The sequence below is a fragment of the Pteropus medius genome, unplaced genomic scaffold, assembly GCF_902729225.1.
Source record: "Pteropus medius unplaced genomic scaffold, Ma_sr-lr_union100, whole genome shotgun sequence".
Lineage (NCBI taxonomy): Eukaryota > Metazoa > Chordata > Mammalia > Chiroptera > Pteropodidae > Pteropus > Pteropus medius.
In genome coordinates this window covers 15,398,312-15,424,018 of record NW_024340692.1, presented here as the reverse complement: position 1 = coordinate 15,424,018, position 25,707 = coordinate 15,398,312, and the positions used below count along the sequence as shown (strand labels likewise).

Here is a 25,707-nt window from a genome sequence, read left to right as displayed (position 1 = left end):
AATTCAAAGCTTCCTTCTATTTGAATTTACTTTTGTAGGAATATTGGAAGATCAATGAAGTACTCTCAATGGGTTTAATGCACATTAAGCCCAAACGTAATGGCAATCTCGATGAATGATCACTTAAAAAATATTATTTATACCTATGGTTCTCAAACCATAATGTTCATCCAAATCTCCTGAAGGCTTTATGAAAATATAGATTGCTGGGTGGGGCACCACCACCAGACTTGCTGATACAAGAGGTCTGGGATTTGTCTGAGAATTTACATTTTTGACAAGTTCCCAGATGATGCTGCTGCTGCTAGTCTGGGGACCACACTTTTGAAAAGCACTAATATGGGGACAGTATTAAGTGCTAATGAAATTAGATGGGATACTAGCTAATCCCTGAGAAAGCCACTTCCCAGTTTCAGACCACATCCACAAAGCAGAATATCCGCCAGGGTCAAGAGTGGTACAGTGACTCCATGGAGCCATCCCCACTATTGGGAAAACAGTGGGGTCATCTCACCTGCCTCAACTCCTCCTCCCCACACCATGTGCATCATGGCACATGATGGAGACATGCCAGATATACACTCGTTAACTCTACAGTGATTAAATTCCTCCACCCTGCTAGGTGTATGACAGTTGCCCACACTGCTAAATTAAACGAGTCAAATGAGTAAACATAAATCAGGATTCAGAAACCAATTGGGCAAAATAGTAATTCTAATGTGTGTATTATGGAGAAAAAAGTCCTGCTCTGGGATGTTGCAGTGCCAAAAGCTTTGATGTGTTTCCAGCTCTCCTTGCAGTGACTAAGAATTAGCTGCAATAACCTAAAAGTTTAAGATTTTTACTTGGCTGGAGATCAAGTCGCATAGGGTAGTTTAGTTAGCCTCAAGAAATACTTTCAGATTTGATGTGTCCAGACTTGTACTAGAATATGAGATATTTGACTTAAGATCTGTAGGTTCGAAGTGTGCATAAACGTTTTTGAAAATATATTTCTCAAAGTATAATTAGGAAAAAAATTCCTTTGAAATGCTAAAATTTCCCTTTAGTGGTGATAAAAATGCTAAAAACCTTTCTATTTAAAAAAACAAACAAACAATTTTTAACCCTCCATGATCTTTTAATAACATTAACTTGTTTGTAGAAAATATCACTAGTCATTTAATCATTAAACTTTTTCAGAGCTACATTCAAAAGACAACTACTTTTTAATCATACTACTCTAATTAAAATCTTACTGCAAAGTTGATAGAGGGCTAAGTTGGAATTCTTATTTCTTCTTTCTTTAGATTTTGTTTTGATTTAGTTTGAGGGAAGAAACAAAAACTTGTAACTGAGAATTTTAGTAAATCTTATTTTAGGAGAAAGGGAATTTTGGAGTCACTTCTAAGGATGAACCTCAAAAAAATCTTAAGACATATTAGAATTTATCATTAGGCTTACCTTGTGTAATTTTCTTTTATTTTTAAATTAATGAACATGTATTGCTTACATAAAAAATTCCTGTGTATGTATGTATGTATGTATGTATGTATGTGCATAGAGAGAGAAGTTTAATGTAAGTTTAGTGATTCCCAATGAAGCATTTAGGAACCCTGGTTTCTTAATTGTCTTCTCCTGTGATTGAGTGTGAGTTGAATATTAGGCTCTGGAATTAGCCAGCTAGTTTTTAGAGTCCCAGTGTTGCCAATTACTAGATGTAACCCTAACAATATCATTTAACCATGAAGTCTCAGTTTCTGCATCTGTAAAATAAATAGGTATTATCTACCTTATGTGGTTTTAGAGTGCCTGGCTTAATAAGTAATCTGTAATGTTAGCTATCATCCTGATGAATTCTTTCTTTAAGTAAAATAAAGTAAGGATTCTGAATATGTTGAGTGATCTGGATAAAACTCCAGGAAATAAGAGATAGTTGGTTGCCCCAGTGTCATGTCCCTTATACATTTTGGGCTTATTTAATTTTGGTCTCTGTGATGAAATAAAATTTAAACTTATACCCTAGATCATTTTAAACTTATAGTATAATTACAAGGGTGCCACAGTGTAAAAAGGTGCTTGTGAAACTAAGATTCGGGAAATTAGAGTGACAATAAGGTTTTCCTTTTAAATAGCTGTTTTTGATTTTTTTTTTATGTTCCGCTAATCCAAAATGGGATTTTTAAATCTAATGCCCTATTCCATTAAGATATTTTAATCAATTATCTAATTATTCTGATGAAATTAAGTTCTTAGCTCCTTTTGTGCTTTCTCTTTAGCTGGTGTCTTGTTTACATGACTTTTCTGCATTTTGTTTATTTTCCCACCTTTGAGGTCTAGGCTTCCAATTTAATTCTTTTAGTTGAATGAGCCCTTCTCTTGTTCCAGACTGCTATTGCGTCAAATATGGTCTCCGGTAATGACAGGCAGTGTGGGACCTTTTTTGAATTCTTATTTGAACAAACCATCTGCAAAACGACACTTTTGAGACAGACAATCACAAACATTTCAATTTAGACTGAGTTCTCAACAATGAAAAGAAATTATTGTTAATAAATGCACATTGACATTCATATGGGTGAAAAAGACATCCTCTTGGTTTTGCTTTAAAATATTCCAGGAAAAGTAAAACAAGAGAGGGAAGGGGAATACATGAAAAAGACTGGCAAATGTTGATAATTGTTGAAGCTCAGTGATGGGTACGTTGGATTCATTATAGAATTCTCTCCACTTTGGTATGTATTTGAAGTTTTCCATAATAAAAAGTTAAGAAAATGAAAGGAAAAATGAATATGGAGTTTCAAGGCCCTACCAGGTATTTCTAAAGGCTCTTCAAGTGTCAATGGAGAAAAATGTTCTTGTTATCCTAAAGTTGAAGGTAGGACATTTTTGGCAAGTGGCTACTGAAAAATGAGTTTCAAACAATTAGGCAAAAATGTGGGTGTGATCCAGTGGCCACACGTTCTACTATATATGACTATTCATGAAAGTGATATAAATCCTTGGATGGGGAAGAACAGGGGAAAGCAGCCCAAGAAGTCACTGGGGCCACTTAGAAACTGAGAGCTCTGTTTTGTAAAGGAATCTGTACAAAAGATGATAAGAATGTCGGAGAACCAATGTGCAGAGATCAGTTAGGCGCTGTGAGAGGAGGCAGTGAAGGCCACAGTCTAGAATGGGCCAACGCCTTTGAAAAGGCCGAGGGAAAGTTTTAAAGGGCCTTAAGGTGGAGAATAACCGGAAAGGATAGATACGGGACTTGGAGTTATTGTGTAGTATAATAGGAGATACAGGACTTGGAGTCGTTGTGTACTATAATATAAAAGTTAGCAAAACTGCCCATTGTAGGAAGTATGGGGAATATAGAACAATTGAGAGGAAACTTTCCTGCCCCTGCATTGTTTGTTACGCAATCGATTCTCATTATTTCTGATAGGTAGTTTATGTTCCATAAGGTGGCATGAACACTGAATTAGTGAATATTTGAACCATTGCTCCTCTGGATAAAAAAAGCAAAACAAGCTTAGGTTCCTGTGAGCCTCTCTTTGTAACATTTTAGCCAACTGATCAAATACATAGCCTTCTTTATGTGTGTTTTTATTTAAAGACGTCTTGTTCAATATGTATTGATTCATTAACACCTAGTTCAGTGCCTACAGCTCTATATCTCACACCTGAATGAAGCTTATCTAACAGGTGTTTTCTCTGCACTTCAGCACTATGTTAGGGGCCATTTTAAACAACAAAATTACCAACAAAAAGTACAAAAATGCAAACCAAAAAGGATACCCGTTTTATAGTATGGGAGCTGAAACAAGAAGGCAGTGTTTCCTTGTTTGACTTCAGCTAGGAACACGTGTGTAGAGTGAATCAAATATTTCACCACTCTGCACATATCCGTGAATGATCATTTGATTTTGGAGTTACAGATGAATTTTAGTGAGTAGGCCAATTCACAAATACAGAATCCATGAATAATGAGGATCTACTACTGTATTTCTAACAAGCCTTTTTGGATAACTAACCTGTTGGCATTGAATGTTTTTTCCAAAGATCTGTCAGCTTCTTATAAATTATCTAGCCTGTACTTATGATCTTATAGATTTATTCTAAACTCTCTAAAAGTCATAGGTAGTAGCCATTTAGAGTTTCTTGCAAATATTTTTGCAGTGGCCATCCAGTTCATTTTTTTGTGCACTGAAGTTTTTAATTCAACAGTCCACACTATCATTCATTCACTTGTGTGATTTCTCTAATTTTTTCTAAGCTTAGAAAACTCATAGATGATGATTTTTAATTGGAAAGGGCAAAACAAATGTAGGTAAAAGTGGGTGGATGCCTAGGTTAAGGGAGGTGATTGAATACGTAAGTATTTGAATTGAGTTGTAGTGTCCAGGCCCAATTTCATCATATTTTAGGATACTTAAAAAGTCTAGCCAGAGCTAATTCATTTGAAAATGCTGTCAAAAGTATAAGGGCATAATCTATGGCCATGCCACCCTGAACACGCCCGATCCCATCTGATCTCAGAAGCTAAGCAGGATCGGGCCTGGTTAGTACTTGGATGGGAGACCACCTAGGAAGACCAGGTGCTGTAGGCGTTAAAAAAAAAAAAAAAGTATAAGGGCATAGTATTTCCTAATTTGTAGGCTTCTGTTGACAATCTTGGAGGACAGGAGAAAGGCCAAAAAAGATTGAAAATACAGGCACGTGTTCCTCAGAAATTGAAAACATTTTAATTTTCTGAAATAGAAAATGATAGATTTTCCATGTCTGCCCCAGAAAGCTTTGAGGTGATTCCTTGGCAAAATTGGAGTCTTTATGTTTGTGGCTATCTACCATGTACCCTGTTTTGACCTTCATTACTGTCGTCACACATACTATGATCCAACCTGATAGAGCTGTTCCTTCCTGCAGGTCAGTGCTTCCCTGTTTCTAAAACTTAAAACATTTTTACCTTGTGTTGGAGTTACCTGACTGTGTATTATCTCTTTCCTAGAAGATAAGCTTCCGTCTTACTCATTGTTTTGTCACTCATAAATCTAGTTCAGTGTCTTCTAAGTAGTGTGAAATAATCTTGAGATGGAATATATAGAGGGAAGAAGGGATTATTTGTGATTACCTAGGAAAGAGGCAGTGATTTTAAGAAGTCAGCATGGGTTTCCCAAGGATAAGCCTTTCTTAAACTTGCTTCATTTCTTTTTAAAATCAGTTACTATTGAAGAATGAGTTTGAGTAATATTGTTGGGGATATCAGAAAAAAACAGGTGTTTGGTTCAGTTTTTTACAATCCTTTTATAGATGAAATGGAAAAATATGGACTTGATTCTAATAAGATACATAGATGTGTTGCAGATTGATAACGATTTGATTTTGTGCAATTTACTGCCTTGCCAATGCTATTCTCATTTTTCCATTGAAGAAAAGGAAAGTTTATACTTTTTTTGTATTGTGTGGAGGAATGGAAAATGCAGGGGCTGATTGTGGGCAGGGGCGAAGGGGGACTTGGGAAGCATAAGCGGGAGCTAAATGTCTTAGAAAGTCTCATGCTTTTGCACAAAGATGAATCGACTTTATATTTTATTTTTAACATACTTATCTTTGTTTTAACATAAAAATATTTAAAATTATCATAAAATGTTTTGAGTAGCCCTTCCAAAAATGGCTAGTGTAAGAAAATGGTCTTTGATAAAGAATGGTAGATCAAATTTGTGGCTGTCCTCATGATGGGAGGAAAGCTAACCAATCGGATGTTAGAAATCAGGGTAGAAAAAGACTTCAAAAAGCTGAAGGTGATCAACATGAGCAAATGAACAATTAAACTCTACTGAAAGCAACTTCCTGCTTCCTAGGACAGGAAAAAAATGTTGTGTTTGTGGACCGGGGAGACCTGGGTCAACATCTGCTTGTGTTAAAAAGACTTAAAGTTTTAGCCAACCGTCTGACGTGGCTGGTATCTCTGGCAGCATTACTGTCACAGTATTCAGGACAAAGGAGATAATCATCCCGTTGTTTTCTGCCTTGGACAGGCTGCCTCTGAGAGCTTGCTTTCAATTCTGAGCTCTACATTTTAAGAGGGCAAACTGGGGAGGCAAATGGACTAGAAACTCTGCCCTACTGGGAGTGGTCAGAAGGCCTTCGGGTGAAAAGGAGAGCAAACATTTCTCAGCTTCAGGGGGCACAATTGGAATTTTCAGATGAAAGAACCTTCTTTTCAATGTCAATTAAAGATTTTTTTCCTGTGTATACACACAGAAAATGGGGATCACGTATACTATTTAGTAATTGCTTTTTTTCACCAAATATAACGTGCATTATTTCATGTCAATATTTTTGGCTTTATGTGATCACTTCTATGGCTGCATAGCATTCCATTTTATGAGTGCAGCATTATTTTATTAAAACCATCCCTGCTGATAGTCGTTTTGGTTGTTCCCAATTTCTCAATATCATAAACAACAGCACTATGATAAAGATCTTGGAAATACCTTCATATCTGTGTACTTGTCAAGTTAATTTCTTAGGACAATTGTCAGAGTGGAATGGCTAGGTCACAGATAGTCCTTATTAATTTTTTTTTTTTTTTTTTACTTTTTAAAGGCTTTTGATATTTATTGCCTAACTGTCTTACCAATAGGACTAGGTATATTAAAGAAGTTGCATTAACTCAGAGATGTTGTAGAAGGGATTTTGACAGTGGGTTGTATATTGGACGGTTATCTAAAATCCCTTCAAGCATGTCAAGAACGTTTTTTATATGGGGCCAGGTGATTATTTTATCTAGATGTAGTATGTTTCAGTCTTAGCCTGTCAGTCATACTATTGTAGCAAACTAATTGTTAAAGGTCTGTAAGGAAAATAATGCAAAAGATTTCTGCAATCAAAAAGCACTGTAGAAATCAACCAATGAAAGGAGACATATCCCAGGCTGCAACTCAGTCCTGTTAGGTTGCATGTGTGAAAGAAATAGCAAAGGGATCATTCAGCCCTGGGACCCCGTGGCAGGTAATGATTGGCAAATTAACCATTTTATAATTTACACAAGTCTGGCTTTTCCAAACCAAATAAAAGTGCATTTTCTACTAGAACTGGGTAACCTTTGCTTTTGGGGAGGATAAGAACAGGGAGAAGGAGCTCTGGATCATGTTCCTAATAGCTCAGAATTATTTAGCACATGTTTTATCCTCATGACCCAGAGCCCAACTCTAGTGAGATGAGGTGGCGTTTTGACATCATCAGGGCTCTAGATGCCAGCTTCACTGCTGTAGTAAGCCACATGACTCTCAAGCCTTAGTTTCTTAACCTGTAAAATGAGATGAATAATGATTGATTATCAGTACTTCTCAAAGAATTATGGTGAGGATTACATGAGATCATATGTAGGACTGGTCTTTATAATCTGCAAAACACTACACAAATATTAGCTGTCACACTCAGCTAGTGGAACTTTCAGTCATATCTTTTTTTTTTTTTTTTCATCTTTCTAATGGATGAAGGAACTAGTAGGTTTCAAGGAAGAAATTGGGTCTGGTTTCTCTTGATTTTTGTCTTAATGTTTGGCTCATAGTTGCAACTCACTAAATATTTGTTAAATGAATGCAAGAGAATATTTAAATTATAGGCCGAACTGGCATAAAACAACATTTTTCCCCCCTTGAAAACGTGTGCTTCTCATCTTTGTGGAATAAATACTGTTAATCATATCTTACAAATGGGGAAACTGAGATCCTTTGATCCTCAAATCATTCTGATAGCCAGATCCTGCACGTCCAGGTGACTTCTGTTACATGGAAGGGGGATTACATCAAGTGCTTTCTTTGATTGTTTGAGAAAAGATGAACCAAGCCTGTATTCTATAGCTCTGTTGTGTCAAACCACTTAAAGAAAACTGATGAAATATTTTGTCAGACTTTATTATTATTTACTGACTATTCATAGAAAATGATTTTGTTTGTTTTCTTTCTGCCCTCACTAAAGTCTCTGTTGCCAGGAAGCTAATTCTGTTACCCCCTTCCCTAGTATGGCAACTTTGTATTTCTGTTGGTTGTGCATTGTATTTAGTCTTCAACTGTGAATAGTCTATTAACTGAGAACTCTAAATAGCCATTGTGTAACTGGAGTAATATTCCATTTGTCAGATCCATGCATTGTATTTGAGAATAAATGTGCTGTTTTATTTCTGATGGGACTTCTCTCATTGCCACTAATAGTATGATATTGAAAAGATAAGCCTATGAATAAACCTCATAAGTGCTTTCAGTGTTGAAACAAACAATCTTTCATTTTACTATTACATGGTTTTATATATATATGTTTCTGTATTTTCAAATAGGAGGTAAAACCATCAGTAGAACCATCAGTGTCTTGTCCTTAGGGTTTTAGATAAGAAGTGTCAGTGAAATTAATCCAGAGTTGCGTGTTTATGTGTACTTTGCTAGGGAGAGGTTACATGTTTTATTATTATTATTTTTTTAATCAGAATCACAAAGTAGTCTGTAGTCTAGAAATGTTTAGGGACCACTGACCCAGCAAATTTAATTCAGCCCTGGTAGCTTGTTTGATCTGTAGTGGCTGTGTCACTAGAAAGTGATGTAAAATACCTACACTAGTGCAGGGTTCTCATAAGTGGTAAATAAATATTTGTTGGAGATCTGATAAAAATCACAGGTTAGTTTCTTATCTATAATATGTTATGGTCTATGAGCTTCAAGAGGACAGGTCTATGTTTTACTCATTTCTTGGCATTCTAACTTCTCACCTCTGTCTCCCAGTGCATAATACAGTGTGCACTTTCTATGTCAAAGAAGAAGTCTTTAAACTTTTTTGATTAGATGCTTCCATTCATAGAAAAGTTTGAGCAGTGTTCTCAAAATAGACACATTTATAAATTATATACATGTACATGTCTTTATTGAGGACACATGCTCAGACTGTTTTATATTGATAATATAAAGCACACATAATAGCAATGTGAAAATAAGATGAAAAGCAGTGTTTATTTATAACCGTGAAACTTCAGTGCGGTATTGGCCCATTTTAAAGCCTGTTGGCCACCTGGAGCAATTCATGAGTTTCAGAGTCAGACCTTCTCATTTGAGTAGGTTCCTGTAGTTCTGTAACATTAAGTGGCCACATGGTATTGAATTTAGACTTAATTTTTTAAATTGGTTCAAAACTGTCCAGCATGAACAAAATTTATAGTCTTCTAAAGAGAGAAAGAGAGAGAACTAACATATATTGAATGCCTAAATTCAACACTTTGTATTCATTTAATCTTCATGCCCCTGGGTAACTATGATTATTCCCACTTGACAGAGGAAAACAAAGGTCACAAGTTGTGATTTGTCTAAAGTCACAGACAAGTCAGGTATGAAGTAGAAGGTGATCTCGTGTGATTATAGTCTACATTTCTCTTAATGAAGTCTATGTCAGGTATGGTGGTAAACATTTTAACACATTATCTTATTCATTCTCACCACATTTAAGCTTCAGAAGTTTTAAAAATTAGTCTCCTAAAACAATTTTAAACCAAGGACAAATACTATTAAAATGTTGATATATTTCAATCATTTATATATTTTTATATAAACTCTTCAACTACATACCCAGTTTTTACTTAATGTTATAACTATTTCCTCATCTTAATAAACTTCATCAATATATTTAATGTCTGAATAGTAATTGAATAATAATTTAAGTTTCTAACTTTTTGCTGTTCTAGCAGTTGGGAAGTGAATGTATTTGTATCTAAATCTATGGGTTGTTTTATTTTTAAACATAATTTTCTTGGTGTGTATTATTAGAAGTAAAATTATAGGGTCAAAAATTAACATTTATTTTTAAAATTGTAACCACTTTAAAAGCCCTTGATGCATTTTGCCTATTTGATTTCTTTATGAAATGGGACCAATGTCCACCCTTCAGGCAGTGCATGAGTGCGGGTCCCCCTGTAGACTAGCCCTTGAGGTGGAGGAGGGGTGGTTCTGGTGCTCCTCCACCCAGCTGCAGTGCCCCATCTTGGACCAGCTCCTCTGTGGGATGTTTTGTGTGACAAGGTGGTATCATGTGTCTTCTCCACAAGAAAGGGCATTGTTACCAGGCAAACAGTGATACTTGATACAGCTATCTACACACCAAAGCCAGAGAAAACCTGCAGCAGAGGGATTATTGACAATTGCTAGAGGTTTTGGCAATGCAGGAATTACATACTGTTCCTTTGGCAACACATGCTAGCGTATTTGTTCTGATGTTGGCACCTTTCTTAATTGAAAAGTCTGAACACCTACACTGGGAAAATGTAATAATATAAAAAGCCTTACTCAGGAATGCATTGCTTATAAAGATCACATGTTGTTGATCAAAATAAGTTGCTTTTTTTTTTTTTAATAGGTAAGGAAATAGCCATGTTACACTTTTAAATTTAAAAAAATACATATTTTTAAGAGAGAACACATTTTAAGTAAGAAAACAATGACCAGAATAGGCCACCAGGCCCCTATAATCTTATGTAACTTTATAGTTAGAGACTTAGGCAATTCTACTTTTTTTGAATGAATGCCGAAATGCAATTGGAGCATGGAGTCTCAGCTGAGAAATTTAGACATCTAGAGTGAGATGTTTCTTAATTTATCAGAAAAAATCAAGGACAATTTTGTTTAAAAGGCGATACACAGATTATTCAAGGAGAAAGAAATATGAGTTTATAGGAAAATGCTTAAATAAATAGTTTTTAAGGACTCGGATTTTGTTCTTTAACTTCATGTCTCATAAAATCAAGTCTTAAATTCACCAAGAGATATTCCTGCCAGTTTACTTTGTTGGTGTAGGTACAGAACAACTTAAGAACATATGTGGCTGCTGCTCTACATAGGAGATCGCTGGGAGGAAATATCGTTTTTGTTTTATCTGGTATTTCTCTTAAAAACAGTTGGGATTGGAAAGTCAAAAATTTCCCTCTATTTATATGTCTCTAGCTTGTATTTGCAATAAGTAGTGTTTTAGAAAAAAAAGTATGCATTTTTAAAGGACATATATCAAGTAAGAATTTTTGATATACCAGTGCAGTTTTGAATCAGTGTGTTTTAACTAATAAGGTAAGAGTGATTGTTTCTGGCAGAACCATCTTCCTGTCTTTCTGTCTTTCTATTAGAAAATTTCTGAAATAGGGTTTCCTGTTGGTCTAGAATGTGGTAAGGTTGTATGAAGTGGCAGGTCTCTTTAAGACTTACTTTTTTGATCCTTTGCCATCTTGTCAAACATTACCATAATGTAAGTCCTAATACAGTAAAGGTTAGGTTTAACAGACAGTTATCTTTACTTTCCAGCATGTTTTGAGAAAAAAAAAAAAATTGAACTGGCATAAATTTTAATTAGTGGCAGGGTGGAAGAGTGCCTGACTCAAAGAATTCATGATGCTGATAGGCTGCTGCAGTAATTGGTTAAGTGCTTCCTTTATGTCCTAATGAGTTAATGCCATGACCAAAGGGCAATCTTTATAGTCAGAGAATAAAAGATAATTTGTAAATGTGGAAAGCCTAGATCAATAAATTAAAATTGCTGCCTTACCAGTCTCTAAATTTATCTAATAAAAAAAAATCCAGAAATAACATAAGTTATTACTGGTGAGAAAAAATAGGGATTGCAGAAGTCAAAGGCATTGTTTTGTTTTTATTTTAAAGAATATATTAAAATGATTGACAGTGTTCTCTAACTTACCGACTCTCCCTGCCCACTCCCCACCCCCAGATTGGTTGATGTTTGCTTTAAAAATCATAATGAAAAGACAGGAATTACCTCCTTGTGGTAAGAATTATTGCTGGAGAAAGATCAGTCTTCCTATAATACAAGGTAATGGAGAAACATACACATTTGGGGACTGTTTAATATTAGACTGGGTTAACTATAGATGAACAATGCATTTCGTGTTTTTGTAATTGAAGCTAGCTAGCTTCAGTTAGAAGCTCTGAGGAGAAAGCTAGGAGTTGCCTGGAGGGGTCAGGTAGGAGGATTAATTGGGCTGTGCCCATCCACCTCTGCTGTGTGTTTCCAGGATGTTTGCCACAGTAACCCGGGTTTGTCTTGGTGGTGGAAGGAGTCGTCCTACAGAAGTAGGAACCACTGATGCATTGCTAACATCATCTCGCCTTGGCCCTTGGGCTGCAGTTATTTGAAGGGCCCACCTCAAATAAGTTACCTCTTTTCTTGGTAAAGGTGACAGGAGTTCTTTGCCTGTAACATTCTATCAAGGCTGAGGAGCAGTAGGATGGTGATTGGGTAGGGTGCCAGGCTCTGATAATTAATGAGGTTTGAGAGAACATTTCCTTGGCATACTTTACAGCTTGACCCAGTTGACAGGGCCACTCTGGGGAAACAAGCCTCAGTTCCCATTCTTTCTTCCCTAGAATGAAGTGTGACATTTATATGATTGTTAATACTGAAATGAGCACCTGTAACATCCTGTTCTCAACAGAGAAGAAGCTTTTATATTTTGTCATTTATTGAAAGTACTGCTACTCTTTTCTGAGTGTATTTATATTTTAAATTGAAACCTATGTGTATTTGCTCTGTCTTTATACACATGGTGGATGGAACTTGACTGAAAAAAAATTTTTTTTTTCATGAGGAAGAGTCAAAAATATCTCAAATTATTTTCGGTTTTGAGAAAACTAACATTTGGTAGGCTTTATCTTTTTAAAAAAGATAAATGTTTCTCCCATCTTGCCTGGTGAATAAGGGTTCTCTGGTACTTAAATGTTATGAATTATTTCTACTAAAGCAGTCAACAATATTCTAAAAAACAAGGCAATAGCTGATAGTTGGTAGCATCTTTAAAATTACGCGGTAATAACCTTTAATCATATTTATAATATTATGGAGATAGGGATTCTCAGTTTGCAAATGGGCAGTTAAAGCATAGATAAAGTTAGTATAGTACTTGCTTGAAGTAAGTCACATGGTTGATGACAAAAGCCACATTCTTAGTCCTTTACATAAGAGACTTCTGTTTTATATAATAAATTAGTTAGAGAAGATCGTGTTCTAGTTAATAGCAAAGGATGAACTTAGCAAATGATGCCTAGACCAGCATCATTCGCATCCTCCGAAAGTTTGTTAGAAATTTAAATATTTAGGTTTTATCAAGACCTACTGAATTAAATTCAGGAGTCCAACAGTTTGTGTTTTAAAAAAGCCCTTCATATACTTGTGATGCCCTCTAAAGTTTGAGAACCACTGGCTTATACAATCTTCCCACAGTCGTTTATGTAGTTTAAATGTTCTGTGTTGCTGAAGTGATCACGTAAGGTAGGAAGCAGTAGGGCATCCTCCTTCGAGCTCCGCAGAACCCCACTTTTCAAGATGCAGAGAGAAGATAGTTAAGGAAATAGGAGAGGAACTAATATTTGAGTTGTTTCTGCTGTGCAAGGCACCTGTGTCTGTTTTTCCACAAGGTCCTTTGTATTCGGTCTTCACCCTAATCATATCTGTACCATAATATGTCCTCGTGCCTCATGGGTACTTCTCATTTTCTACCTGTAATCTCGGTCCCAACAGCAGTCTCAGCCATTTGCTTTGATTCTTCGATAGTCACTTGGAGTTGATACTCCATTTCATTTTGGGAGCCGTGCATTGGCTCATGGGGTGTGCAGTTTGTGTTTGAGAGCTATGAAGTTTCCTGCTTTGGTGCTTCTTTCTGGAACAGTAATTTTATTTCAGGCATATGAGGGTGGGAGGAGGGATTTTTTTTTCTTGTAAAGCATTACATTTCCTGTACCTAAGGTAAGGTGCTAGGTGAACAACTGTTGAATAAATATTCCTACTACTAACACAAAGATTATATACTCTCATAAAGAGTTCATGCCCACCCTTCAAATTCACTTCTCTGTTTATTTAAGGCAACGGTTCTCAAAATATGATCCCTGGATCAGCAGCAGCAGCAGCAACTGGGAACATGTTAGAAGTACATTCTCAGGCCATACCCCAGACCCACTGGATCAGAAACTCTGAGGCTGGGGTCCAACAGTCTATGCTTTGCTAAGCCCCCAAAGTGACTGCGATTTATGCTAACATTTGAGAACCACTGGCCTTAGATTATGAGGAGTAGGTTTTTGTTTATTTATTTTTTTTTAACGGTACCTTTTATTATAATTTTCTGGGAAAGTAAAGATGTTTCTCATTTAAACTTTGAGGATAAAAGTACACTGAACTTCATATGGCATGTTCCAACACACCTGACAGACAGGTGCTGATCATTACCTGCTCGAAAGCCATTCTCTTTCACTCAGAGTAGAGCCAGGGGCCTCCTGCCACCTCATCCCAGGTCACCCCCAGATGTGGTCACTTCCTCCATGCAGAGCTGAAAAAGGAGAAACACTGGAGAGCATAGAACTTTCTATCCTGGGGTTTATGACTTAAAAGGTAGAAGTGAACCAAATGGTAAACCCATTGGAAAGGAAGTAACTTTTTTATCTGATCATTAAAAAAAAGGAAGGAGGGTAAAAAATTATGAATATTAGCAGTATGCTTTAATAGCAGTCAGTCAGATATTTCATTTCCTATTGATTTATTCTAAAGCTGAAAAGCCTTGTTCTTGAGTCTCTATAAAAAATTAAAAATTTTTAATGTACCTATTTAATTTCTCCCCTAGCACTGTACTATAGTTTTAAGAGTATATCTCATTGTTGATTTTTAAAAAATTGTATAGCTTTATGAACAGCTAGATGTATACATTGTTATAACATCGATGCGTGCTTTTAAGGAAAAATCAGGTGTGACAATTGAAAATACCCATTGCCAAGTTGGACTATTCTTTTCCATTTCAAGAAATTGTACATGGATGTTAATGAGAAAAATTATTTCGAACCCTACAAATTATGTCAGAAAACTGATAGTACTCTAGACAACTGTTATCTCCCATCTCTTTAAAATAGTTACCTTTTATTTGAAATGTAGACCCAAACTATTCTAAAAATTCCATTTTAAGATGATAAGCCTATCCAAGGGGAAGGGCTGAGAGCAGAGCACTCTCATAACTCTTGGAGTTTTACTATTATATCTTGATTTAATAAAATGTCCACAGCTCAAGACAGGAGGAGAAATTGACTATATAAAGGTTTAAACATATGTAAATGTATATATATGTATATATACACACACATGCATACACATATATTATACATGTGCTTACAAAAAGTCAATATAAATAAAATGTCACCTAAGGTATTCAGCAAGGTATTCAGCAAGCCTAGAAAAATAGGGTTCAGTGATGTAAAATTTGGCCAGGGAAGCACACCAAAATGAAGTGTGCCCAACTGAGGAACTAGACTGTACCATGTTCCTTCCCCTATTTCCCCTGGGTCTTCTTCCCTCTGGTCTGATTCAGTGCTCATCCAGCACACCCCATTATTAGCTTGATAACACGGTAACTGGGAAAGAATGGTATTTCGTTGGGAATCTTTGGCTACAAGGAACAAAACCAACTTGAGGACGGTTTTATCAGGATACTTAAGTACTCCAAAAGAATCCAGAGTCCTTAGAGACAAACTAGAATCACAAGTGGGAAAGCAGAAGGAAGTTGAAGGACTCTCTGTGTTGTCTCTAGTGCACCCAGCTTCCTCCTCAGCTTTCTGCATAGCACCTCTCTCTGCAACGCTGTTCACAGGTCCACGTTGCAGGTCTGCCTGCATGTGGACCCTGGTGGGCAGCGCCTCAGTCACCATTCCAAAGCCCTAGGAGAGAAACATCTTGCCCATCGTGGGTCTGAGGTCTTCACTTGGTCCAGCGAGCCATGGCTGGGTGAGGGTTATGTGCAGTGGGAAGCTGTAAGGGAGACCTACCTCTGACCCCGTTGCTGGATCAGAAAATTCCAAAGAAGGGTACCCTTCCTTCATTGGTTCATTTGCTTACTCGGTTGTTAATTTGAACTGGGAATGAATCTTAGTCCATGAACTCAGGGGTGCAAGAAAGAGTGCATTTTTCTAAATCAACTTAGTTTTGACTCTAAGCTTCTACCTTGCTCCGGTAGCAATAAAGTTAACCTCAGTTAACCTTGGGTCTCTTTCTTATACCATCCTCCCAGGGCTATGCCAAGGTTCTAGGTTCTTACTACATGTCATGAGCTCAGGAAGGTCCCTTGGGTCATCTGTTCACACTGGTCCCTGCTGCTTCTAGGCTACATTGGACACAGCTAGGAGACCAATCTCAACATATAGCCATTTTCGTGGGGCTCCTGCACATCCAAGGGTGCTTCCAGGGAGCAGGTGCATCTCTCTGCTGCTCTAAGTCTCATGCTTACTCTCCTCCAAGAAGGTCCTCTTAGTCTGGGGAATTTTGCTCTCTTCTCAAACCCTGTTTTCCTTAAGGAAGCCTGACCACAGCCTCCCCAAAACGGAAGCCAGAGTTCTCTAACCACATGAATGAGGGAAGTTAAGAGAGAAAAACATTGAGAAAGCTGCCTTCCCCGGTCAGTAACCCAAGTGGCTGCTGCAGCCAGGCACTGTGGTAGGCTCTGCCTTCTCTGGTGTCATCAAGCAGCAGTGGCCTGTGGTCAGATCCCCACTTGAAGGTATTACCTGCTCTTCCTCGTGGCTGCTGATTTGTGGGTGGCTGTACCTACCCCAGACTGGCAGGGGGAATCGAAGTATTTGTTGTTGTTTAGCCGTTTCCAAAGCCAGTTTATTTCAGAAGAGTAGCCTTTAAATTCCTAAGCATTTTCTATAAATCTTCAGTGAATTCATAAAAGTATGGAGAGAGGTTTCCTTTTCACTTTTCTGGCGATGGGTAGTTTAGTTCTATTAATACTCCTGCAAAGAAACTCATCTTCCTGGCTTTCTCACACTGAGCACTTTTGCCTTCAGACTTATCAATAACTAGACTGACTAATTTTGAATGCGATCGAGTTAAATGATCAGCTACCTTCCTTTGCCATTATTTCAGATGCTGCCTTGCCCACAGCATAGCTAATGCATTAAAAAATAAAAACGGTTTGGGGGGGATATATTTAGCATTAAATCAAGGGGAACCCCATATGAGATGATAAAGTTTGCACACAACATTTATTTATTTTATCTTGGGCAACCAGCATATTACGGAGTGTCTATGAATGCCTCTTCATCTAGAATTTCAGTACAAGCTGTACGTAAAATATTTATACAGGTCAGTGCTGCTTCACCCTTACAAAAGCATAGGTTCAGGCGTATACTGTTACCACAGACGTCATAAACATGTAAGCAGCCGAAGAATCTTTAAGGGTATTTGGAGTGTTAGAAAGTCAAGTATCTATCATGGGATTAAGTTTGTAGTAACTGATAAAGTGGCCTTGGCTTCTAAACAGAAATATTTATCTTGCTACCAAAATGGCACTTCATAGTAAAGACACGTCATAGAGGGAGCAGAAGAGAGTTTACTAATGGGGAACTTAAAAGAATGAATGGTGCAGAAGCTGGTAACCCGGTTTTTTTGTTGGCAGAGTGATTGGAGTCGTCACTGGGATGACTGATTGTTCAGAAAGAAATGTTACTAAAGATGCAGCTGGGAATAATTCTGTTACCAAATCTTTTTTAGGATCAATACAAAGCTTATTTGTAAAATGAAAATCTAACTTTAATTTTACTAACTGTGAATACCTATTACAGAGAGGAATGATAACACCTGCCTAAATGGGCTCTTTGTAAGGACTAAAAGAATAAGGCACCCTAGTAAGTACTTAGTAACAGCAATTTTTATTTGTTATAACAATGATTACAGCCACTCACAACTTTACCTGCATTTTCTTTAATCCTCAGAATAGACCAGTAGAGTAGTAGTGTTTCCACTTCAGAGAGGAAGCTGTTTGCAACACATAGGACAAAGTATCCTGATATAAAAGTACCTCTGTATCCTTATGACAAGGGTCCCCTCTGATTCTGCTAGGCTTGAGTGGGTTTCGTTCCTTATAGCCCAAGGTTTTCAATTAATCTACCATCTTCTCTCCGTTATTAGGGTACCAAGTTAATAATATCCCTGGTGGATAAAGAAGTACTACAAATGAATAACATGAACATTCTAGCAGAAAAATAAAGGACACACATAAGATGTGCAAAAAAGTAAAAAAATGTTCAGTCTCAGAGAAAATGCTAGTGAAAATGAACTTTTTAAATCTATAAAATAGGATAATTTAAAAAATAATACTACACAGCTTTAGCGGGAATGTGGAGACGTGTACCTCCCCCTCATATACCACTCGTGTACCACTGGAGCATGGAGTGGGTCCGGCATTCTGTAGGGCAAGTTACCAACAATGTCGTGTCCATATATTTTCCATACATTTGACCCGTGACTTTATCACTAGCAAATACTTAATGTTCTGTTTGAGGATAGTCATCTCACTGTTATCTACCTAATCAAAAATTGAAGGTGGCTTAAGTGCTTCAAAGGGATTTATTAAAATGGATTTTTTTTACAGTCATTAAAAATAAAGGTATAGAGGACTATGAAGTGACACAATACTTCTGTCAGAGTAAATGGAACAAGCAGGTTACACATAATACTATGCAATTAACTTTTAATAAAAATTATATATGCTTACACATTTGCATATTGTGTTTATAAGTGTGTCAAGCATACATATGAAAGTGGAAGAAGATTTTTAAAATGCTGATACCGTTTTAATTTTTTCTTGATCATATTTGGTTTTTCTAAACTTACAGTTAAAAACAAGCACTACTTTGAAGGAAAAAAGTGTTTCCAGTTATCTTTTTGACCATTCAGTATAAATGATATAGATTATCCAAAGGTAGTAATATAGTATTTGACCTAAATCTGGACTTTTGCTCTGTTGATCTGATACACTTTAGTGTCTGTTTTCTTTTTCTCTGTTATGGGAATAACTATCATTTACCTAAAGCAGGAAAATATTTAAATGTTCAGACTTGATAGCACATAGCTGTTAAATAATTGTTTAAGGTTTCACAGAGAACTAAAATCAGGCACACAAGGGTGCTGTTGAGGAGAGGCTGGAAAGATTTGCAGTCTGTTATTTTTGGTTGAGCTCTGTCTCTGCGTATGGAGAGGTGAGAAGCCAGGGAGTTAGAGTGAGGCGAGGTGTTTTTATTGGGCTGTTAAGTCAGGTAAGTGTCAGGGTAGAAAATGACCGACACAAACCTTTTTGACTCGCTAAGGACAGATCTTGATAGGCGTCTCTGCTTGTCTCAATTTGCCCTCCTAGTTTCTCCTCAGTCCTCTGCAATCTTCATCCAGTACCATCCCTGCTGAAAATTGCCCTCAGGGGTCACCAGTGACCTCCTTACCTACCCATTGTTAAATCCAGTGACATCTGTTCAGTCCCTGTCTACAGCATTTGACTTTACTCACTTTTCTTTGGGCTAATGTACTTCTCTACTCTCATGGTTATTCTCTGTAACCACCTCTCTGTCTTTTTCATCTATTCTTCCTTTGTCTCCCTTCATCCTTCACTGTGTCTTCTATTCATTCTCCTTAGAATTTTCATTTAGTCTTGGGGTTCCAACCATCTTTTTTTGAGATGACCGTCCAGCAAACAGTCTTTCCCCACTGTGAGTCATTCCTGTTGTTGCTAGGAGTTTGGTCAAAACTGTTTTTTTTTAAAATAGAACGTGTTTACTTTGACACAAAATCTGCAGACATTAAACATATTTAGAGCTCATCTGCTGGCTCCATGAAGAGACCCCAGATTGTCTATGAATGGTCTGCTCTTGATGGTGGAATAGACTCCTGTGTGAGCTTCTCCACACAAATGAAAATGGTGAAGTTAATAAAAGAATCTTACCTCAAGGCAAAAAAGGCTTGTAAATTTCAAAGAAAACAAACAAAACATTTGCAAAGCCAAAAAATACTAGGTTCATAAAAACGCTAATGTGGTCCATGCTGAAGTGAAAAACTAACTTAAAATAGTCAAATAGCCTCTTTCCAGCTGGACAATCAAGCTCAGTAAACACAAAACAATGGGAAATTCCATTAAGACACTGTGTGAGGGTTAAATTGTCTGGAAGGTGGGCTTTGCCAGGGCCATGGACTTGAGCAGGGCCTTGACAGAGGGGAAAAGAAAAGCTGTATCTACGTGAGGAATGATGTGTTCATTCAAAAGCAGGCGTATTGTGTTCTTTGGAACATAATCAGACTTACCTGATTAGGGAAGAAAGTGTTTGTTGGAAATTGAAGGAAGATTGGATAAAGTGGGTCTAGATTATGGAAGAACCTGAAAGTCAGTAGAGGAGTTTAGGTTTGATGGAAGAGAAATTTATTACTACCGTGGATAAGGATGTAAGAGAATGCTAGATTGGGAAATTAGAAGAACAGAGAACTTCAGAGTGGAAGGTATCCTGTAAGGTGGGGTGAGAGTGACTATTTGTTGAGTACCTGCTATATGTCAGGCACAAGATCTCATAGTTCTTGTTCTCAACCTTAAGGGTAGATGATCATATTCCTATTTTACACATAATACATTGAGCTTTGAGGAAATATAATTTGTCTAATTTCTACAGAGTTCCTGGACCAAGATTCAAGTCCAGGGACATCAGACTTAGAAGCACAACAAGGTTAGAGAACATTGAAACCAGTTCTTCATTTTACAGTCAAGAAAATCGAGACCCAGGAAATAGGGGATCTGTTCAGGGTTATACAGGTAATAGGATGAAAGCAGTTGCTCTGCAAGAGAAAGTGGATAGGTAGTGATCTGTGGAGAGAAGCCAGGTTAGAGCCTGCTGTTGTAAACAGGTGGGGGTGCCAAAGAATTTGGTAATACCAGTCAATTGGAGTGAAAAAGATGAGGTAGAGAACAGTAGAACATTCAAGGGAAAGTGGTGATACACTAACTGATCTTGGAATGAAGGATGATAGAGAAGGATGACTTGAAAATAATCGCACGATTTTAATCTCAGGAAACTTCCATTTACAGAGAAAATCCTCAGTGGGGCTAGTTTTAAAAGAAAGGCCATTTGTTTCTTATGGAGTGGTCTGACTGAAATGACATATCAAAATATAATGATAGATGGTATTTATGAGCTGACTGACGTACATATTGACAGATACATGGGGAACAGTAATGGAAATGAAGGTGAAAGGCTGCGAGGACCCAGCCCTTTTCTTAGACATGATGGTGAGATACCCCAACAGCAAGTGACCGGCTTTTACTTAAAGCAGAAGAGACTCGAGTGCGTGATATTTGAGGTTCTCTTTTATTTGGGCCTGCCCCTCCCACCCCAGCAGAAAAATGACGTAACTATACTTGATTCCTAAAGTACATAGCTGCCTCTCGTAATTGATTTCCCTCTCCTGTAGGTCTCGAGCCTAAAAAAGGAGTATTACTTCATCACATTTCCCTCAACGAGACTTTTTTTTTTTCTTTCAGAATGATTGTCACTGTACTGGATGGATTGCTGAACTATTGAATTGCTTCCATGTTTTGACCACACTAGGAAATTGTCCATGGAGTTGAAATATTTATTGCAGTAATTTCTGGCCTTACATAATTGAGGTAAGGTATGCTTTTTTTCTATATTCCTATCATGAAGTTGTCATCTTTGTCTCCTTTCACTTTGCTTTTAGAGACACTAATCCATTCTTTCTCCCTACGTTTTATGCTCCAGTAATCCTTCAGACTGCCCCTAATCTGCAAATGTATAAGGATGCAGAAAAGACATTTATAGGAGGAAATATGAGCAAGCTGCTTGACTCAGAAGAATAAAGAGGAAAATGTATTACTCTTCAGATTAAATAAATAAAGTACCCCCATTTCCATAAGCACAATATGCATAGAGTGGATTATACTAAGAAAATCAATTGATCGAGAGAAGTATTATTAAGGCTACCTGAAAAAAAAATGGAGATGCTTAAATTTTAATATATTGCTGGCTTTATCCAAGTAAAAAAAATCTAGAAAATACAGAGAATTTAAAAGAAGAAATATCTATTATTCCACTTCCAGAGATAATCAGTGTTAAAATTTTGCTCTATTATTTGTAATATTTGTATTACAAATACTTGTAAGGATATGTGTGTTGTGTGTGTTAATTTGCTAGATTTTTGCAAATAAGTAACATCGCATGCTTGCTTCAGGCCAGGCTGTGTACCAAGCACTTTACATAGGTTAATTTATTAAGTCTCTCAACCCTGTGAGGTTGGTACTTTTCTTAACTCCATTTAAAAATAAGAAAATTGAGGTTCAGAGAAATCGAATGACTTGCGCATGCTCCCACAGACAGCTGGCAAACCCACTCAGAACTAGTCAGGTACCAAAGCCTATACCAATAGAATTTTTTACACACTTCTTTTCTTTAACAAAATGCTTGTTCCTTTTTTGCTATAGCATCATTTTATGAGAGCTTGTTTGGAGGTTCTAGCAGGGGAGCGCTGCTACATACTTGTATACCCTTGACCAAAGAATGGTCCTCTTCTCTATCAGGGAATGTCGTCCTCTTCAATTGAGCGCGCAGCTTCGGGAGGGACGCACATGGAGTGGTGAGGGAGGAAGGGGACACCCACCTAGCCAGCCAGATCAGCCGAATCAATCCTAGGGAATCAATAGAGTGACAAGATGTCGCAGACAGCTTCACATCCTATAGCATCATTTTAAATGACTGAAGAGTGTTCACTTATATGAGTATGCAGTGGTTTCTCTATCCCATCTCCTTTTCTTGGACATTTATGTATTTATGTATTTGTTTTTATGTATTTACTTTTAGAAACAACATTGCAGTGGACGTCTTTTGTGCACATCCATTATTTCCCTAGGACAAACTACTACAGGCGGCATTGTTGAGTTAGTGGGAATGTGGGGATTTATCATTCGAGTCTTGATACATTCTGCTAATTGTCTTTTCAAAAGGTTGTACCAGTTGATATTCTCATAGAAGTATATGGAAGTGTCTGATGACCCTATGCCCTCAGCAACACTGGTAGTTAGCAATTCAAATACTCTTGTTTGCCTTTCGTTAAGATTCCAGGTGTCCTTGCTCAGGTCCATATTCTTGCCTCTAATAATTCAGAGTGTGGCCTTCTGATTGGTTTCTCTCTCTTTGCTCTAAACCTCACTTTGTCACTAAAGGAATTGCAGGACAACAGGTAAAAGTATGGATTCTTGAGCTAGAGGCCTGGGTTCAAATTAGTTTCCCCATCAATAAAATGGAATAGTAAAAACCTCTCCTGTAGTGGTGCTAGATGATAGTTGATGTAAAGTACTTTAGAACAATGCATGATTCTTGGTACATGCTCATTAATTGGTAGCTACTACTATTGTTTTCCAGAAGTCCATGCTCATATAATTAAAAAGCCAAAAGGTATAATTGTTTAAATGCAGTATGATTATTACCAAATTTGTAATCCACAGTAGAAACTAAAGTGCTGACATTATAGTATCCTTAGTGTTAACATGGTGACCAACCTGAAGGTCACCAGTAACCATCCTGCCTCAGCTGATTCTGAGAAGTCAAGGGTAATAAGGAAACAGTAATAACAGGAATAACTAGAATGTTAAAGTGCCTTATACGCTCACAGAGCACTTTCACAGACATTATCTCACTGGATCCTCACAACATAGCTGTGAGGGAGGTGAAGCAGCTATTGTTAACTTCTTACAGAGGAAGAAATTGACTCAGAGGAGTTAAGTGACCCACTCACTTAAGGTCATGGAAATGGTCAATGGCAGAGCAGAGTGTGGACTCTAGGCTGATTGTAAATCCATACTTGATGCTTCATGGCAGTGATGGACTGAGGAGGTGCACGTCTAGATACTCAGGTCTAGAGGTCAAATCTTTTCCCTATGGCTTCCACCTAGACTAACTAGGAAGCAGGAATGCCTTGCCATTATTTCTCCTGCATCTGTTCTTTACATAGCAGCGTGATCTCTCTTAAGTGTCATCACATTTTGCCACATCCCTGCCTGAGCCCAGCAGGGCATTCTCCGTTCTGTGGCCTACAAGGGCAGGCATGATTGGGCTTTGCCTGCTCTCCAGCCTCACCTCTGTCACTCACTCTAGAACACTATGTTCCAACCCCACTGGCCTCCTTTTAATTCAAGGAACATGCCATCCTCTTCCCTGCCCCCAGGTGCTGTTCACTTGGCTTCCCCATTCACTAGCTCTGTGTCCTTGGGCAAGTTACTCACCTCTTCCTCACCTGTAACATCATAATAGTATCTATCTCAGAGTTGTTAAGAGGATTAAGTGGGTTGGTTCATGCAAAGCTCTTAGAGAACCACCCTTTTCTCAGAAGCGCCTTGTCAGTGGTTAGCAGTTTTCATGGTCATCATCTTTCAGGTTTAAGCTTAAATTTTACCTCAGAGTGCTGTCCTAACACTCATCATTCCCTTCAATATTCCCTATCTCATAATCCTGTTTTTTACCCCTTTGAGCATGTATCAAGATGCAATTATATTTTACTTTATTTTTTCTATATCCCATTCTGGCCTGTGGCTCCATAGTGTCAGGAGCTGTGCTTGTGTTGTTCACAGCCAGTTCTCTCCTGCTTAGCATATATTGTTTGTAGAGTGAATTAATTTATATCAACATCTCCAACCACAAGATTACATAGAAGTTCTCCCTACATTTTTTTTTTTGCTATAGTTTGATAGTTTCATTTTGCATTATAAAATAATTCATCTATATGAAACTTAATTCTAAGTGTGATTTGAGAGAGGAATGAAAATTAATTTTTTCCCCAAATGAGTTAGTCAACTGCAATTTTTGTGATTCTTTTAAAGAGAGCTTCTACCAGAAGGGAGGGGGGAAAAGAAAAAAAATAAAATGTTAAAGAAAATTATATATAGTATGAAAAAAAGAAATGGCATTAAAAAATAAAATAAATAAAAATAATAAAAAATAAATTTAAAAAAATAAAAAGGGCTTCAACTCAAATTATTGTCCTTAGTAACTCTGATGTTTTTTGTTTCTTTCATTTATTTGTCTCTCCTTGGATAATCCTCTTGCAAAAAAAGTAAATGTAGAAACCGTTCATTGACTTGAGTCAAATTCCTTGTGAGCATGCTGGCCTAGTAGCTAGCTGGAAAGATGCTCCTAGCATCACTTACTGTGGCCTAGTATCGGAGAGGAGGAAGGACATAATGTAACCAGCTTACAGATTTATTACATTTACTCAATATCTAATGCTGCTAAACCTGCTAGATATCTTAGATAATCTTCTTTTGGATATGCTGTCTGCCATTTAAAAGAAAACTATTGAAACCTGAAAACTTCAACATTCCAATGATTAAATTACATTTCCTTAACTGCCTCTTGCATTTAGATGAGGGATGAAAATGCTTTGGTGGACCATGTCTTTTAATCTTTGGTTTGGAAAGAGCGGTCACTGTTCTTTTCCATATTTTAACTTTTAAAATTAAAATCAATGACAAAAATAATACCCATTGTCATATATTCAAGCCATAAAAGATGTATATAGAAAAAAAAATTGACCATTGCAGTCCATCTTCTGGCCTACCCCTTAGTATAACCGCAGCTGAGTTTATTGTATATTCTTCTAGACTTTTTAATGCTTAGTAAATATATTAGATCTTCACACACACTTGCATGCTTTTTTGGAACAATGTCATAAACTCACTTTCTTATACACATCAGCAGGCTTTAAAAACACTTGAAGCCTTTGTTTTCTGGCTGGCAGCATTTTAGAGAAGTTACTAATTAATATTTTCCCAGGGCTTTACTCTCTAAGCCCTGCTTAGTTTGTGTGAATTACTGGATGTAATCTTCCAGAGGGCAGGGG

The 25,707-nt window shown here is 37.2% G+C and overlaps 1 protein-coding gene and 1 non-coding gene across 8 annotated transcripts in view; both read left to right on the top strand.

Annotated features, from left to right (window-relative positions):
* KANK1 (KN motif and ankyrin repeat domains 1) overlaps window positions 1-25,707 on the top strand; it is a 177,218-nt gene that overhangs the window by 39,809 nt on the left and 111,702 nt on the right. For 5 of the 7 annotated variants that reach the window (XM_039888254.1, XM_039888153.1, XM_039888177.1 and 2 more), the window contains one exon: window positions 21,341-21,466. The gene's annotated coding sequence lies outside the window, so the exon portion shown is untranslated. Of the gene's footprint in view, window positions 1-21,336; window positions 21,467-25,707 lie in introns of those variants that run through there. The other 2 variants (XM_039888187.1, XM_039888341.1) reach the window with 1 other exon arrangement.
* On the top strand, window positions 4,462-4,580 carry LOC120592416 (5S ribosomal RNA). Its single transcript, XR_005650119.1, has one exon. It is a non-coding gene; the product is annotated as a 5S ribosomal RNA (ribosomal RNA).